The sequence below is a fragment of the Cariama cristata genome, unplaced genomic scaffold (genome assembly GCF_000690535.1).
Source record: "Cariama cristata isolate BGI_N322 unplaced genomic scaffold, ASM69053v1 scaffold9568, whole genome shotgun sequence".
Classification (NCBI taxonomy): domain Eukaryota; kingdom Metazoa; phylum Chordata; class Aves; order Cariamiformes; family Cariamidae; genus Cariama; species Cariama cristata.
Window position 1 is genome coordinate 47,680 of NW_009632822.1, and position 19,541 is coordinate 67,220.

Consider the following 19,541-nt stretch of genomic DNA (forward strand, 5'->3'; position numbering starts at 1 on the left):
GGCAGCCTGAGAGCTCAGCTGAAAAAAACCCCAAGCACTAACGCAGGAAGCGTAAAGAGATCTGATAAATGCTCCAAAGCTTCAGCTTCCAATAAACATATGAACTATAGCAACTGCCAAGAATTATGACTGCATGACATTACATCCAGCTCCTTGCTCTTATTAAAAAGTAAGCATGGGTATCCGATGTGCAGATGGGCAGTACCGCACAATCTGCTCTGCTCCACAATCTGTGTTTTAATTGATGCTCATAGGTTGTCACAAAGCAAAAGTTTTCATCTTAAGGAAACACGTGAACTCTGCAAACAGCTGCTTTTAGGGTTCGTTGTAGTAAATGGACTGAAGTGAGTGATTTTGGACTTTCGGTCACTTTTTGTACGCTCTGAAATGAGATGGATGTGTTCTGATCTCCTTCCTACTACAGAGAATATAATGGACACTGATTGCTAGTTTTAAATAGACGAAGGTAGTTTGTGCATTTTTTATAAGTGAAAGTTAGTATTTTTGGAAAACGCTAAACTCATGAGCTTCTTTTTGCCTGCAGAGTATGAGAAGTGACAAAGTAAGATCCTTAGAATTGTAGCAAGATCACCAAGATACTCCATGCTAATCTGGAGAGATTACCTCTAGAAAGATGAGGATTGTTTTACATTTACAATCCCTGATTTTACAAAGCGTCAGTTTACTCTCTTGGTTTTGGGTGTAGGGTTATTGAGATCTTTGCGTGACCACAGTAGTGGCACTTGCCCTCAACACTCATCACTAATAACACAGAGGTGATGTTTTGGGGGCTGTGAGCTTTAAACTGATTTTAGTCTACCAAAAAGTTTTGGTACTATTAGCTGCAACCCTGAGCTGTAAGAAAAATATTCTGTGCCTTTTTAATAATAGTTCTGATCTATCTATCCTCAAATTTCCAAAACTACATCTGATCCAAGGTGGGATAGATGGGCAAAGAGGGATACAGAAAGAGTTGTAGGCATGAAAAGTTTGCATTTGACATCCTCTAAAAACACCACCAGCATTACTGTGCTGCAGAATCCACAATCAAGATCACTGCCAGCGTCAACTTTGCGTTCCCCAAATTTCAGTTCTGGAAATGTACTTCAATCATGTTCGCTCTGACTCTGAGTAGTAGCGCTATGAGTATTTGTTGAGACTGCTCAGATTTTCCCCTTGCTTTTATAGATGTTGTTCCTCGGTGCACTTCTTAACAGAAATTGGGCAGCATAATTTATTAGAAATGATGGTATTTTGATTTGTGACCATCAATATGTCTGTGGTCTTCAGACCAAACACTATTATCAAGACATCCATTGAACTGGAAACAGCATTAGAGAAGAGACAGCTAACTCAGCGTTAATCAAAACTTTCAGTTCTTCCAGTATCTGAATATTGCCATCAGGCTTTCTGACAATACCAAACCTCTGGCAATTCCAGGCGATCACACACTGATTTATTAAGGTGGTCACGTAGACAGGTGACTTGTGATACTGCACTACAAGGATTATGTCTCAGACTGACAGTTAACATAATCATTTCTAGGGCCATGCACAGGGTCCAATGTTCAGATCAGATTTTGCATGTCAAGATTCAGGAAACTCTGCTAATAAGATCATCTAGTCACAAATTTGCCTTACTCTACCAGCAACAGAAATTAGACAAGGTACAGCATACATTTGGAGACCAGCCCAGTCTCCTGAGCAAGCCCGTTAGCAGTCTAGTGAAAATCACCAGTATAACCAGTATGTTTGCTTCTCTGCCTGACCACAAGATGCTACCCAGTTACAGTCTCATCTAAAACTTTAGCTTAACCAGCATCTACAAGCTTTTAAATCTGGAGCTTATATTGCAGTTGTGTTGGTCAGCTGTAAGAACAGCATCCCCATCGATGTTCTGCACAAAGAAATTGCAAGTCTGGCTCTTTCTGCCTTTCTTAATATTTATGCATCTGGTCTAGCAGCATCCATCATTGGGGTAGCCTTAGTAGGTGCCCCAGAGGGATGAAATAATAGCAATTGCAAAATGAGACATAGGACAAATGGGAATAAGGAGGGTGGAGGGGAGCTAGCATCAGGAGTCTTTCAGAGTTAGGTTATATGAGGCTGTATCTCTTGCACCACAGAAAGAAAAAACACCACCATCAATTAGCAGCAAAGGAAAACGATGAGTCTGAGCTGGTGCCAGTGGGGGGTTGGGGTAGGAGAAGTATTTGGTAGAACCTTGTACAGAATGCACATTGCCAAGGGATCAAAGCCCGGGTAGAGGCATAAAGTACTTTGCAAGGCATCTTGCAATCTTTAGGCATGGGCAGTGATCCACTCCTGGACAGCACAGTGGGCGCCCAAGTCTCCCATAAACCAACCCAACAAAAGTAGGGGTAGAACCTATCTATTCTCAACTGCCTCTGGAGAGGAAATCGCCAACAGGTAGCAATGCAGTCCCAGGAGGAGAGAAAATGTCAGATTTCAGCTGGGAAACTGCTTTCTGACATGGAGCCATTTTCAGAGAGGTTTTTTTTCTGGCTGTGGTGGGAGTCGGTGGGGTTTCCCCCCAGCTGCACACCTGATGTAGTCAAGGTAAAGGCGGCTTGGTCCCTCCTGGACAGCAGGTTCACAGATAATGACCCTTTTGAGCGCAGTGCTTCATTACATACATCAGATTAAATCCCTCCTTCCAGACTTCTCCAAGAAAGAACTTGGCTGAATTTTTGCTGCATAGTCAGGGGCTTTAGATTTACACAGACAGCAAAGCAAATTACTAATCCTGAAGACTAGGCATGATACCAAGCATTCCTTCACAATGTTAAGTGCCCAGCTGAGGGGGAAGGGCAGGGAGGGATTTTCAAGTGTGCACAAACTTTTCGAGTCCCTGAACTGAAGCCTAGCCCCCCAAATTCCTGTTGCTATTTTTCATTCCTTGACAGTAGCACCCAGAGGCCCCAAATGAAATCACTCTGCAGCTACGCGCTGGACAAGTACACCGTGGATTGAACGAAGGGCAGGAAGGTGTGAAGTTATTTGCCTCTTCCACCAGCAAGATGAAGGGATGCCAGCTCTCCTAGGCTTTCTCCAGCAGCCCATCCTCTGCCTCTCCACACAAGAAGTATAGCTGTACCATGAGCTGGGGTGAGACACTCTTTGAAGGTCTGAAAGCCCAAGCAAGCACCAGATGAAATCTTTTCCTTGGCAGATGTGAACTTAATCTGGTATTCATCACCTCAAACAACGATGTTGTCCACCAGTTCATCCGAATTCCTCCAAATAGAGCTCAAAGCACTGATTTTGAGCAATAAACCTCTTCTCCCTAAGGGTGCTCAGAATCTACTAGATCCCCAACACTACAGGTGCAGGGGGACAAGAGAGTCTCTCCAGGCCATCACCTGGAGCTCCTTCCCCATCCTGCTCTGGAAAGCTGCCTCATGGGCCTCAGCAATGCTTGGAAAAGCTCAGGCATGTCGTGACGGCTGAGACGATGGGGATGTCAGAAGAGAAAGAAGGGAGGAAGGAGCGCTGTAGCCCAGCTGGCTCGCTGGATTTGTGTGTGTGGGCGGTAGGTTCACAACCAGCTATTCCTTTTATTTCTGGATTTGTGTGTCTGCTTGAAAATTTGTACCAGCTCTGCTATATAAACACGAACACAGAAAATTGGGCTAGAAATGCCAAGACAACCCAGAACCCCAAATCTTAGCGTCGTGCCTTTCCTTCACATTTCAAAATCCGTCTCCCAGAACATGCCTTTATTTAGCCTGAAATTAAATTCCAAGTCTTAATACTTTCACAGGCTTTAACTATTTTTCTTCTTGCAACTGAGGCTGGCTTTCATCCCAGCACCCTTCTCTCAGATGAAAGGCTCTATTAAACTCAGCCCCTTTCCGGCACTCCTCCTGGATCATGGGATCACAATAAACACAGTTTGCTCTGAGATGTGCACAGGGATCAAAGGGTCATCAGCTTTGCTTGTACATGCAAGTGGCAACCTCTTATCTAGAGTCCAAGCACAGCACCTGATGGACTTCCCCACTTCCCAGAGTCTGTAAACATTTATTTATGAACTGGACTGACAGCTTCTAGACAGCAAAATGTTGCCCATTGTGAAAGGTGCTGGTCAAATATATATTTGAGGCTGAGATGGGCACAGCCTCATATCCTTGCTCAACTAAAATGTTCACATTTATTTGTGATGCTACAGATGATACAGTGGGACAAACAGATTTTGAACATGGGAGGTAGAAACAGGTTTGAGGAAACACAAGGGAGGAAGCTGCTGGACATCACGTTTTGCACAGATTCCTTACAAAGAGCCTTAGCACCCTGCTTTAGGGGAAAGGATAATTTAGTTTAGCCAGGATTACAGTTGTGGGATGTCCAAGTTCAGCCTGAATCAACCAAGGCTGGGTGTATTGAGTAGCTGAAGAATTTTGACTGTTTCCTTTTGCCTGTAACGAAGTGTAATGGTGGCCAAGTTCCCTGTCTGCACAGCAACAAGATTAAAAATCCAAAGAAGAAATAAATGTTGCTTGCAGAAAAATTCCATGTTCACATCTAGACCGAGAAGCAGCAGCAAAGTTCTCATCAGCTGCTTGAGGATACAGAATGACCAACCTGTTGGCTTGTCTTACAGCCCCCCAACAAACAAGGACTAGTCCATGGGGCTTGTCTCCTGGCAGCTAAATCTTGTTTTGGGCAAGGGGATGTTCAGATGTGGGAAACCTGCAGCCACTCCTCACACACACATGAGAGATTTCAGCTGCTGAGACAAGGGATTGATGCCACATCAGTGGGATGACCATTCCATATTGCAGGTGTAGTGTAAATAAACGATCAGAGGAAAGGAGAGTGCAATTTCTGTATGTGCTGCATCACTCATTAGTAAATACCCAGAGCTTCCAGCATTAACTACCACAGATGCTGAAAAAACCCAGGATGTACAGAGGACATTGCAGGAGTCCTTGCACTAGATTTTTTTCCCTTTTTAGCCTAGTTTTCTGAGGAAAAAGGCTTATCTGATCACGCTGTCTGTCTTTTAATCCCCTCTAATAACTTTTGAATCCATTGGCCAATTTCAACCACACTTGAGACGGAAGTAGACATTTCAGATACACTAAGCACCCATTCATCCTATAGAAACTAAGAGCTAAAAATGAATCAATGGTAGTTAGTGCCCCCACTACGGTGTAGCTCCAACCCTTTATCCGTTCTGAGAGATGGTAGTCAGCACGTCAATCAGTTTAGGGATGCAAACAAATCCTCAATAAGCTGTTGCACACATTGCTACTTAGCCCTACAATTGGTCAGGAAGAGACTCTGGGCTTGGAAGGGCAAGTTGAAGATAAATGAGCTAGATCCACAGGAAACAATGCTGAACTAGTTGTGCTACTTGTAAAGCAACAGGAGCTTTATTTTTTCTGTTTTAGGATAATAACCTTAGAAAAGCAGAATCACTGTGGCTGTGCAGGGATTAATATTGTGGCTTCTTCTCTTTTCTTTTTCCACCTTGAAATAGTAAAGTCTAAAATTTAGCTCCTGAAGAAAGAGGAGGAAACCAACACTGATAACATGAATCGATCATGTTATCAGAACAGTGAGGCCATGAAAGCCATTCAGCTCTCCTTGGCTGTGTCCAGTCTCATTTTGGTTCAAGAGTAGGAACTTCACGCCAAGCCTCTGACCAGGGCAGAAATGCATCAGTGAAAGACTCCCACAGGAGCTTGATTGTTAGGCTGAAATCCTACTCTCCTGAGAGCAGCATATGGTACACGAGAGCTGCAAGAGCAGACTCTGAATTTACACACACTTTTAGCTTTATTTCCCTGTCTACATGCACCACATAGTAGATCACCACCTAGAAACAGGACCCTGGTATCTTAACAAGAGGTCTTGTGCATGCATGCACAATATGCTGAAAGCAAGTTTTAAGCCAGGAGCAGAAATACACTCCCAAACTCACGTGCCCTTGCTACAAAAGGATGCAGACAAGCACAGGACTGTTTCCCACATGGCAAGCTCAACGTGTTTCAAAGCTTCCACAAAAAAATCTAGCTCAGCTGCCGTATATCATGAGAAATGGATGATACAGTCAGCACACTGGCAGACTGCCTGGCTACCAGCTGTGGTCTGATTTCTAATCCTGCTAAAAACAGAGGTCTGCTAGTGGACACAGCGCCACAAAAAGTGCAGAAAACAATGCCTGCCTTCAGATGTGCCTGTGGAACCATTGCTATGGCCAACGAGATGCACGCAACGCTGTGGGCAACACTTTAGGCAGCTGGGCTCTCTTCACCGTGGCTAGCAATGACATGGCGTCCTGGAAGTCAGTAGGAAAACTCAACCCTGGGTTCTGCCTATAGAGCAAGAAGTTCAAGGGACTCCAGACTGGCCTGCAGCCAGATTGAGCGGAATGTTTAACTGGGTGCCTGCAAGAGGCATTTCAGACATTCCCATAAAAATGCCATTTCCATGTAAGTCCTACACAGTCAGGCTTGCTTCGCTCCTCTCCCAGTCAAGGAATGCAACAATTATGCCCACAATGGGAGGTCATCTTCCCGCTCAACAGCCAAGCTGCTTTCCTATCAGTCAAGCTCTAGTTCCGAAGCTCTCACCTCAAAATCAGCACCTGACAGGCAAAACAGAGCTGCTGGCTTTGGAAATTGGAAGGACAAGGTACAATTTAGGTGTCTGGGAGGCAAAACTAGATTTGGAGTTGCTTTTTGTGGGTCGGTCAGTGCAGATCTGAAAGGTCAGTCTCCGTAATCTCTAGGTACCTTGTGCTCTGTCACTCCCTCCTGCCCACGTGAGAACTTCCCAGGCAGCCTGTAGACACTCTTCTGATATATTAACGCACAGTCATCAACAAACCTGTGATTTTCAAGGCCACACCTGCTGTACCCATCACTGGGATTCAGGATTTACTGTCTGCATGTCCTGCAAGTCTTGTCTTGAAGGCAGCCTCAAGGCCTACATCAGCAAGCAAGGCAGTACAAACTTTTTTCCCACAGGATTGTTCATCTAATTGCTCTTTCCCCGTTACTGTTATCTCTGTATTCCTTTATCCTGTGAACCTTTCCGTTCAAGTCAAGACGCTGAGAAAAATCTGGGTTGCAAAGTCATATAAACTTACATAGTTCCACCATGAAAGCCAATGACACTCTATTTTGCAATCCTTTTCCAGAAGGAGCAGCTCACTTATCTCCCTGGTCATCCAGTTCTGGGAACAGACAGGAACCTTGATGAAAGCCAGGTGATTTTACCTCAAGATAAATCTGAGTGATGTCCAGCAGAGAACTACCTTGAAGTGCTTTTAAGAAGAGTAATGTGGACTTTCTTCTTCCTCATCTTATCCTTTCCGGCATGTGTCCTCCGGATCATTTGCAACCTGGAGGATTATTTCTGGCTGTGTTGTAGAGGAATGCCTTTCTTTCCTTTCAGGTATCCAGATTTTACATACCTTTATAAAATGGAGTTCTCGTCAAATTCATTCAAGTCTCTGTCATTGCAAGGTTGCCTTATTGCAACACACGCAACTTGGGTCTACCTTTTAAGGATGTTTTGTCAAGAATACAGGGAACACTGATGTGAGGTTACCTGCCTTCTGAACAAACCAGACCACTTGAGGACATTACATGTGGAATATGCACACGTCTGACTGCTAATTTGCTCCCGTGTGTCATTCAGAGTGAAAGACTTTAGCAACAAACTCAAAGAAAGATTTAAGCTCCAGCTATACCACTGCTGTAATGTAGGTCTCTGTGATGGAGCTAAGCTACATCTATAGGACAGATCCTACCTTTGGAATTCAGCCATATTGCGAAAAACATCTCGCCTCCATCCTGGTCGAGTTGAGAGTAACATAAATAATATCCTTCTATTCATTTACAGCTGAATGCAGGTTTCTCCTTAGATTAATCTCTGAGCTGCCATTTGGGATCTGAAGACAGCTGGTCCTGTGCCTTGTCCATTCCTAGAATAAAGATTGGTCCTATCTTAACTACAGCAAAGTGAACCTCAGCTGTAGGGTGATAGGTGTCTTTTAAGTACTCTTAGCAAAATAGTAGATAATACTACTACTTGAGGTTTGACTTGGCACTTGGGCTTGATCAACACCCAGTTCAGAGGAGGTGGGAAACAAAATATGACCCCTATGCCATTTCATGTGTTCATCGTTTCTCCTTCTTGCTAAACAGTAGTATATCTGCACAGGCGGTAACTGGTGCCTAGCTTATGTGCCAACATGAGCTACAGCTCCCTACGCTCACTGGTTTATTGTTAATGCAACAAATAGCCTTGGGTGTGCAGTATTTGTTGTGACAAGCTGGAAGAAGTCCATGTATCAGATGATGAAGTTGTTCTTGCTACTAGCAGGTACAACTGTCTTTTCCGCTGAACTAGCAGCGCACTTTCTTCTCCTTTTGCTCTTAACTTTTTCCCTTTTTTGACTTCTTTTTAAATATTTTACAGACATTGTATGCTCATGGCTAAGCTCTCCAACACATTCTCAGCAGTTTTGTTGAGTCTGCATTTTCAGAGTCTATATGGGGCTAGGATCAGGGTTAGAGCCACTCACGTCAACACACTTTAAATGCTCTGTTATTCTGACAGTATGGTCTTGACGTGCATGGGAAACTCCATGCAGAGAAAAAGCTAGGCAGACCCCCCACGGGAGGTCCATTTCGAGGACTGGAGAGCAGCATAGACCTTGGCTGAAAAACCTAGCATCCCTAAAGACAAGAGCTTTTTTGTGTTTCATCACCTAAGCAGCACATTTTAGCCATCCCACTTCAGCAAAGCACATGGTGAGTGCGCAGATACTCTAGGTTCATACAGCATCAACACAGAGACAGAGGCAACTTCAGGCAATCTCTGAGGTCATGCAAGCACATTGCCGTACAAGTTGTGTTCTCTCTCTACACCTGATTGACTGTATAAAGCATGCTCACACGCAGTTCCTGTTCATGAAAAGCCTGCATCTAGTGCTGTCTCTTAGGGTGGGAGGTGCTCCTGCTTGGAAGTAAGCAAAAGCAAGGTGATGGGGAATGCTCTCCTAAGCAGAATTCGAGACAGGAGTGGGAAGGTTTTGGAGGAAAAAAAAAAGAAAAAAAAAGAATGGTGGTGAAGACAGAAACTCTGGAGAGCTACCTGTGGAAAGATCCTTCATCATGCCCCTGGGACTTGAAGGTGGACATATGGGATGTCACATTTTGGTGTGTTTGTGTTTGCTTTTCTTTTTCCCTCAAGTAATTAATTTAGGTAGCAGCTATCTCATTTACTTGTCATTGAGACCCCATCCTTTGATTTTCCAGCCCAGTTTGGCAATGTTGTCACATGCCCAAGTACCTCATTCAGGTGACTCAAAGGCACCCGAGGCAAACTTCACTCTCAGAGTGATCTCCACTCCCCATTCTCAAGCAGACACAGGCTCTCCTCCCTGAAGAGATGGCCCTCCTCCAAAATTACAATTCCCTTTGCCTCAGCTGCTGCAGCCTTTCCTTTGGAGGTTATCTCAGCCCAGCCCAAGTTTCCTTCCTAACTTTAAAACTAATGGCAAGTAACACATACGAGTACCTCTGACTTACAGCTAAACACACACGTTTGTGCTCACAGTACCCAACAGTAAAATCACATTGTCATCCAAAGCTTTTACCTCCATAATACAAAATTTTTGCCACTTCCAATATGAAATTGCTACTTTGGTAACAGAGAGGTCTTTAGATTTTCAAAATACAGACAAGGTCCCTATGGGCTATTCAAGCATAAAAGTTACCATTTACCAAAAGAAGGTTTTCTCAATCTGTATTTAAGCATCTCAGAAAGAAACTGGCCTCACAGCCAAGATATTATTGCCTGGATCAGCATTTTAAACATGGGGGAAAAAAAAAGTAGAGAACTGTACCAAATGTAAAATGCTGTTAAATGTCAGGAAACCATGAAAAGAAAAATAAACAGCACATGTTCACTTCAGCAATGTGAGGCTGTAGAATGAGAAAGAAGGTCAAAACTAGCAACACCAAAACACACAAATCGTAATTGACATTACTAAATATACTGCTGTAGTAAATGCTTAAAGGGCTACAGATAATGTAGACTAGTTATTTTGACCACAGGAACAATTATAAGACAGGTGTGGTCCTGGTGATGGGTCAGGATGAATGAGAGCTCTTCCCCTCCCCAGCAGCCTCTGCATTTTCCTCCACCTTCCTCTGCCTCATCCTTCCTCTCCCTCCTGGAAGTTTCTCTCCCTCCTGAAGGCTCAGCTCACTGGAGGAAGAAGATGGGACGGAGTAGAGCAGCTATGGCTGCAAGACTCCTGGGTTCAGCAATGCAGGGAAAGGTGAATCTGACAAACCACCCTTTGTCCATTTCTAATTCGGATGCTGTCATGTTTCCCATTAGCAGCTGTGGAGGATTCCCTGCTGCTCATCGAATCCCCTGCACACCAGTGCTTGGACCGAAGTGGTCTGCATACACACGCTGAGTCCGCAACAGAGCAAAAAGAAACCTGTGGCCTCGGGCGGTGATGGGGACCACAAAGGCATCCCTCCCTCCACCCCTCCCCGGCATCCCCCGGTACTCTGCAGGATCCAGACCGCAGCATAAGGTAGGGCGGGCTGCTGGCCTAATTCCTCAATCCTCCCAGCCCACAGCGGTGTGATAAACCAGCTTTCCCAGTGCAGGGGATGGTGTTAGGCTGAGCACTCCTAGGTCATGCAGTGCAGAGCCCCGTTAGAGATCCCTGGACCAGTTCCAAATGAGTAAAAGCATCCATAGCACATAATACAGCAGCACACAACGAGAGCAGGTCAGGTCCTAGAAGCAATAAAACCACATTAGCAGCATGTAAAACTATGCTAAGTAGCCTCTCCGGTTGTGCCCTGAAAAAAAAATAGCCTCCTCCGGTAGCTCTTTACTGCAACCACTTAGATGAGTGCCTGTGATTTTTTAGGTGCACAGCAAAAGCTTTTGGGGCATGGACTGCCCCTTGGGTACAGTGGGATGGTGAGGGATGATATGGACCCTTGACAGCTCATGCAGTCAGCCACAGAGAGATTCTGCTGCTCTTACAGCAGAGCTTCCTCCCACTTGGTGTGTGACTCCTGCAAGGTGCACAGGGCAAGAGGCTTTGGGGCGCTGGAAGAAGCGATGCCTCCTCGGGGTTACGGGCACTCCTTTGACCAGGAGTACGAGAACCTGACTGCTTCTGAACTGAAGAAGGAGATATTTGAATCCAAGAGAAAGATTTAGAAATTCTTAAAATTAAAAATACTCTACTTCCCCACTAAAACCAGCAAAGCACAGCTTTCTCACCAAGCCAAATTTATCACTATTATTAATATTTATTAATACACTCAGTGCACATAAGAAAGATAGATGGTCCCTGCCACAATGTGCTTGCAAAGAGCCTAAATTCTTTACACAGAATCCATGTTTCTTCCAAGCACCATCCTACAGCTGATACTAGGATGAAAGGGAACCCAGCAGAGACTGCACTTTTGTTACACATTTTCCCAGCAAATAACTGATTAAAGTTTGCATTGCAAGTACAGCTATGCTGTAGGCTTATGAAAAATTTTCTCATTTGAAAGTCATTTTCTTCCCCTGCATCTAGGGCAATCAGCAGCATGAAATAGAAAATAATAATAAATAAATATGCATCAGCCTGGAGTTCATGTTCAGTCAAAGCTGGGAGGCCTTGCGTCTCTCACTAAGGGATTCCACTATCAGTGGGTTTGACAGACTGAATTCTGATACTTTCAGTAAACGGAAGAAAATCTCACTGGCTTGTAGGGCTTCAGTCATAAGTCGGGAAGTTATCCTTCCTCCTCATAACCTTTAGTGTTCGGCTCATTGACTCAGTGCTATAGCTCACCTCCTGTGGGCTTTCCCACAGAGCAGAGGGCTTGTCCTGATGTTCTGACTGTTTCAACCCAGCAAGAGCATGCTGAGGCCATCGACTGCCCCAACGATGCCACTTCATTGCAGTCTCCAGCTTAGGATGAAGTCAGAGAGGAGCAATTCACTGCTTGGCTGCAGAAAGACAGTGGCGGTAGGATGACGACTCTGGTTTTATCTTTTCCTAAGTCCTAGCTGTTTGTGGAATGTTAGCAGAAACACAGAAGAAGGTGGCGTGATATTGCAACCACATTTCATGAGGGAAAAAAGAGCATATTTGCAGTTGTCGTCATGTGATATGACGTGGGAACATGTAGCGGACTGCTCCGTATTAACGGCTGGGGGCTCGTAGCCGCCCTTAGTCTGTCAGTTATTAAAAGGGAGGCATCAAGGCTTGGTGATATGAAGCAGATCTGTTTTGCTGAGGCTTTCTGCAGAGAAAAGATTTCACCCTTAATGAGATGTTGGGGACTTTTCCCTTTCCTCGTTTCCCAGCTCTCTCCAAATACCCACTGCATCATCCTTCAAATCCCATGTTGGCCATGTAGTGCAGAGACAATGCAGTCACTCTCCCTGGGCACTGAAGGGCTCAAAACTACCTCCTACCCTATGTCAACCAAAATGTCTTGCATGGTGCAAGGAAATGCTCCATACACTGCATAGTGCAAAATGCTTTACAAAAAAAAACTAAAAAAGAATAAAAGAATAAAAGGAATTCAAGAATAACACATGTAACTCAGGTGCCAGTGACAGAGTGGAAAGACACAGTGAGAAAACTGTAGCTACAGACGTTGATGGCCTTTTTAAGGACAACAAGGAACTTTTCAAATACATAAGGAACAAAACGTACCCTGTAAGTACCGTCAGGCACAACACCACGGAAAGGGCAGAAATGTTCAATACATATTTCTGTTCTGTACTTGAGAAAAATCCATGCAATGGAGCAATAATATGCTGAGAATGACATTCTTTCCATAAAGAAGTACAATACACACCAGCTACTTTAGCTAGACTTTCTAAATCAACAAGTCAGGATAATTGCACCCAAGAGTTACTACAGACTTGGCCAAGATGTACTCTGAATATCAATGTTGCTTTCCTAGGTGTTGGGACACGGTTGTAAAGCACCAGAAGAAAACCACGGTTGCGGCAGTATTTCATACGGATAAACAGAAAGATCTGAGTGACTGTTGGCCACTCTGCTTTCTGGGCAAAAGAGCAGAATAGCTGATGCAGGGCTTGGTTAATCAGGGCTCAGAGGACAGTAATATAATTTGATGGGAACATTACCCCTGTAGAGCATTTCAGTTCTGATGTCCAAAATGCAAGGGTTATGGCGATAAATTAGAGAGGTTTAGGGAAGCATCACTAAGGACAATTATGGGCTGGAAAACACGCTCATAGTAAATGCTGCAGAGAGCTCAATCATACCAAAGAGAAAGTAAAGGGATTAATTAATCATTGTACCAGCACTCTTGGACAAACACAGCTACAACAATACTACCACTCTACATATTACAGAGTACTTTGCACTCTGTCAGACTGAGGTAGAAGAAATGCAGTGGCCAGGAACTGCAACAAAAGAAATATAAATTAGGTGTAATGGGCACACTTTTAAGAAAATAACTTCACCATGGTTTACCAAAGACCGATAATTTACGGAAGACTGAAGGATGGAAAATGCATCCCCCTTCATTCCTGTTTTCTAGACAGTATATGCTGTAGCTCAAACAATACTAATTATGAGGAGTCCTCTGCTGTTCTGGAGACAGAGTAGATGATCACAGTTTTACTTTATGGTTTTATAATATCTAAACTATAGGGTTAAGCTTAAATTTTATAGTTTGTTGTTTTGTTTTTTTTTTTATCCCACTACCAATTGAACAGAAAGGCACAAGCCAAAATCCTGTACTTGGGCTTCAAAACACTGTACGACACGGTGTGTACCGTGCCCTGTTACAAAATGTGATGGGAGGGACGAGAAAGTTATCCAGTTAAAAATAAGCAGATGTAGCAGTGAAAAATAAACACTACTGCAAATCTAGACAGGCTCAGGGTCCCTCGCTGCAGAAAGATGGCTCAAATCTCCGCTCCTTTTCTGCTCCAGCGCCTGCCACGGCCCGGCTGCCGTCGGGGCTGCGTTACAGACAGGCGAGCGTCACCCCACGACACCACCTAATTGGCACCCAGCCTTCCAGTGAGTGGGAGATAGTCAGCCTAAAAATAGGCTGTCCTCTGTTTTGGCTCTCCCCTCCCTCCGTCCCCTCACAAAGGCACAGGGCTGGAGGTCCAGGGAAAAACACCCAGAAAAGCAGCAGCCTCAGTGGAGGGAACCGGGAGGTATTTTTGGAGGTGGAGAAGCGGGATGGGGTGCTACCAGGGTGACACTGAGCATCGTGCAGAGGGTCCCTGCCTGACCTCCCGCTTCTGGGAAAGAGCGATTTCCACCACCTTTAGCATGGGAGCTGCAACCCGAGCCCCCCCCCCCCCACCCCCCGCCAGGTCCCGGGGCACACAAAAACCGCCCCTGCCCTCCGGGATGCTGTCCCCAGTCGACCCACAGCCAAAGCAAAGCAGCTGAGCTTGGCTCTCGTGGCAGCTGCCCCATTGTTCCCTGCTCAGAAACTCTCTCCAGCCATCCCGTTACCCTGCGGAGGCCTTTCCTTCAACAGTCTGTGCAATTTCTGGTACAAGGAACCAGCATTTACAGGCAGCAAAGCCTCACAGGACAGTTTTTAATAGGAAGTTCATTGACACTGAAGATCCTCGTAGGACTTTGATGAACACTTGAACTTTAGTCTGACATTTAAGTGCCTAAAACTCTGTATGAAGCCCAAATTAAGAGATCTTATACTCTGCTATTGATGCTTTCTTTCATATGCAGCTCTACAAAGCTCCCGAACATCAGTAACATTTCAGAAAGCATTGGTTCTGCTTTTAACTGGATAGGATGAGTCAAAATCAATTAGGGATTGATCTGAATTCTGCTTTTTTTTTTTAATTTATTTTTAGCGTGTAGTTCAGTAACCAAAGTGAAGAACTGCAGTCAATGAAGCTAACTTGCTTTGTAGCAAAGCTATTGCCTAGATTATAAGACATTTTGCAAAGTTTCCCAAGCTCATAAAGGCAACTGTGTAAATAATGTCATTTATTGAATTCTGCGGAATGCTCTAACCGAAAGACTGATGGGTAGACTAATACATTGTGTAGCTGCTATAAGCAATAATCTCCCATGCTAATCACAACTTTCACATTCATTAACATTATAGGAACCTTCTGAAAGAAATCACGTACCAGGGAACCATTCGAACATATGCAAAGCTAGCTATGACTACAAAACTAGCTTTCAAACTGGCATTGGGAAGAGCATATCCAATATATTTTATATCACACGGACCTAAATGTGTAAGGTGATGCTTTTCGAGTCCTGCTTTGGGCCACGTAGTCCTGCAAACCACCGTGCGTGTTCAGCTGCCACAATTTAAAATAGGCATGAAGTGATGGTGCTCTGCAGTCAAGGTGAGACCCTGGTCCACTGAAGTGAGAGAAGAAAATGCCCTTGCAAGAGCATCCCTCCACATGTTGCTGCTCAGCTTGTTTCCTGCCTGAGCAGGTCTTGTAGTTAACATTGAGGAGGAATAACTCAAGAGACTTACAAAAATTAAGGCTGTGTTACTCCTTGGTTACCCCCAGGGACTATCTCACCATAAAAACAGTACAGCTGGCACAATCCCCACCTTGGAAAATAAACCTGTCAACCACAGGGCTGATGGAGCTGGTTGTTGGCGGCTGTATAGCCGTGCAGCACCGGTCAGCAGCACTCTCTGCTTTACAAAGCTGCTATCAGCCGGGGATGAGAAGGTGAAAATGAAGGTGCCCAAGGGCAGTGCATGGGATGAGGAACCTCCCTGAAAGGGCTCACCCATGCACAGGGAAATACCCTCTGCATTTTGGGGTATGAGGGCTGCTGGAGCTGATGGGGACAAAGGTGAGGGTCCCTCCAAAGTATGTTTTAAAACATCTTCCTCCTGGTCCTGGCAGACAAGCAGCCCTCTGAAATAGCCTCCCTAACAGAGACAAAGCCTCTTAGCTAAGCCACCCACTGCAAACCAAATCAAGGGCACTAGCTTGCCATTAATACATACCGTTTTCAGTGCTGGGTATGCACGTCTGTGTTTTCCCTGGCTCCTTGGGAGCTTTTGAACTCGAAAATAATGATGCATGCAGTTTCCTCCTGCTCCTTTCCTCCTAGAGACAGCTTGGTCAGCAAGGACACTGCAGAGAACTGAGCACAGCTCATTACATGCCTCTGCACTGGATCTGTCCGTGAGAACCTCGTGATGGTTCCCAGCCTCACGCCATGGTGATTCATTGTTTGGAGTCAGAAGACCCTATTTCTGTTCATCAAGAAAAAAGGCAGCCAGCACGCATGCATGTCATTCCTGTAGCAAGATGCTTAAGACAGACGACTATATGTCAATTATTAGCTCAGAAAGTGTACCTGGCCATAAACACCCTATGCAATACACATGGAAGAAAACATTTTGATCTCCAACCGACTGCAGAGGGTGGGTTTGATTTGACAGGGAAGGCAAAAGCTGTTGCAGAGCAGGGTGGGGAGGAGGGGCCCGAAGGTGGCTCTCAGCCACCTCCATGCTCCTTTGATCCCGGGGCCATGCTGGCCGCAGGCCAGTCCCCGCTGTGGGCTGTGTTAATCTGCGCTGGCCGCGGGTGCCTCCCGGGAGGCTCGGTGGCAGCTGGGGATTACCGGGGTCAGGGACACCCTCCATTTTCCCTTCCTCGTACCACTCGCAGCGATGGTCAGGGCAAAGGCTGGGGGAGAAATAGCCACAGTCTCGTTGCATGGGTGCACACCCATAGAGGGATATCCTCAGTGTATCCCCTGCTGCCTCTCATCCCAGGGTGCACAAGCTTCTTGCAATAGCTGGGCTCACATGTCCCATCTGACACCACAGATATGCCAGTTCCCAGCAAAATGAGGAGTATGCAATTGGTGGAGCTGGAAATTGCATTTTCAATATTCCCATTTCATTCCTGATTTGTTTTGATATAAAAATGTATGTATTTTTTTATAAATGCATATATACAGTTATTAATCCATATCTGATGCACGTAAGTGGGCAGCAGTACCAATACAGTCAAACATCCCCTATGCACACGGGGAGACTCAGCTATAACAGTGCGTGGGGCAGGATTAGAGCAGGAGAGCCATGGTCCTTTGGGACATCATCTTTCTCCCTCTTTCACCTCCTCCAGTCTTTCAACAAGACCACAGGCTCTCTCACGGCTGGGGGCACCTTTGATCCCTGACTCCTGACACCCACTCCTCAGCAGATGGCACACGCAGACCTATCCACAGCCTCCTGAAGCCAACGGCGATCTTCAGCAGCTTTGGATCAGGCACTAAATCCATGCCATGGAGCCTTTTCAGATGTGATTTCAAAAGGGGCTGAAATCCCAGGGCTTTCTTTCCAAGTTCCCTTTAAAACTACACAATTATAGCCTACTCCTGGCATTACCTGATCTCATGAACTTGCTTGATGTAGGTTAAGCAGTCATCAGCCTGGCAATGGGACACTAAACACAAAATACAATACCGTATAGTATAACACAATAAAAAATCTGTGAACAACTCATATCACCTAAGTAATCTGCTTCCCTATGGATCTCTGGTGGATTCATTGCTGTGTAGTATGTGGCTAAGTCACTCTACAGCCACTTTTTATATATGACACTCCTTTGAGTCTCTCTAATATCTATCCAGGAACATCTTTTGACAGCACTTTCAAAACCCAAATATCTTTTAGTCCTGAACCTCTGAATCAAATTGTCCAGTGGGTTCAAAAGTTACAGGATAGGACAGATGCATAATGAGAACAATGGTAAAAAAACCGACAGAGAAACCGAGCAACAACAGATGATTTTCTACGGCTTGCGCAAAGAATGACTAAACACCTAGAAAATTAGAATTTACTATGCAACAAAGTAATTATGCTATTTCCTTCTTATATTTAACCAATCCAAGCACTAAAGGGATACAAAAGACATTACATCTGGCATAATAGTTGTTCAAAAAACACCTAAAAGACAGCTTTAGAAAATTCTGAGGAGGGAATGATGTTTCAAAGTGTAATGCCAGATCCGAAGAAGTCAAAAGGAGTTTTACCTTTGCCTATGCCGGACTCCAGATCAGGCCCTTAAAATAGTTCTGGAAATGTTCCAGAAAACTTATTTCAGCTACATTTAAGCTCTGTGCTTTGCAGCTATTCAGTAATTTTCACTGTTAGTGTTAAACTGTCATGGGGACTTTTATGCTTGTAAACAAATCCTCCGTCTCCCTCATGTTGCTTTTACATTGACACTGCATCACTGACTTCAATAAACAGTCTCCTGATTCACCCTGTTATGAGACAGCAAGCAGAATTAGGCACCAGAGATGTGTCTAAAAGCCTTGGTTTCAGGTTTTGAACATCACTTTAGCTAATTAATAAAAGAAAACCACAGCCCAGAATCTTTCCATGTTTTCAGACCATAACCTCACATTCAGCCACTTGCTCTGTTCCCAGGAGTCTACAATCACCAGGTCTTTTCTTTTTCTTTTTTTTTTTTTTTTTTTTTAATTACTGTTATTATTATTTTGGTGGTCTTTCTTGCCATTCTCCGTATTTCTTTAAAACAGGCAACGTGTGACCCAGTGTGGTGTTTCTAGATTCTTTCTGGCCTGCCCTGAGAAGCAGCTAAAAAGCAGAGAGCTTCCCTGGGTCCTGACTATTGAGCTCACAGCACACGGAGCAAGACCTACCAGCCCAGCACCGCTCAGGTTTCACAAAACAGGGAAAACCTGAGGAAAGCTGGAGAAGTCTTTTAACAAAAAAACCAATTTTTCACAGATCTAACAGCACATGAGGAGCAGTGTTGCGTTTCACAGCTACAGAAGAAAGCCATCCTTGGAGCCAGAAGGACACCTGTACACCTTGCAGATGCTCGTTCAGGCACTGTGTGGTAATGACAAAACTTTTGGGCGTCATCAAGTTTAGGTATCTTCACAGAAAAGCAAAACTCAATGCAACTCAAGCAAAACTTCCGCTAAGAGCAAAGGAACCCAAGAGCTCAGAGACTTTCCTAGGAAAGTTTCTACCCCAGTTCCATTCTCCCGTGAAGAATTCAGAGCCTCGATTCAAAATTGCCTGAAAGCAGCAGGAACAGGAGCACGATGAACCTACAGGAAATTTGTTCTAAAGTACTTCTTCAGCTAAAGCACTACTACAGAAATATTGAGAAAGGATCGGACAAGGGGGAAAAGCACAGAGAGGATTTATTCTGCCTTTTTCTTCCCATATTCATATGATGAATCTTTTTTCTTTTTTCCTTTTAGCGATGACGTATGGTTTCATAACAACTATTTACTTTTCTCTCTTTATCTAACAGCTGTCTGCTGAGAAAGACGGAAAAATAAACTAAACATGTTAAAAATGAGAGAAACTATTCATATGCAATGTATAATTGCATGCTATATTTAAACCTTTGTACATTATCTTTCAAATTATATTTAGTTTCAACAGGAGGGGAAAAAAAATCCCCCTTACTTTCTAAAATTAGCAACAGAATTTGTATATTGTTTTCAAATACAACCGC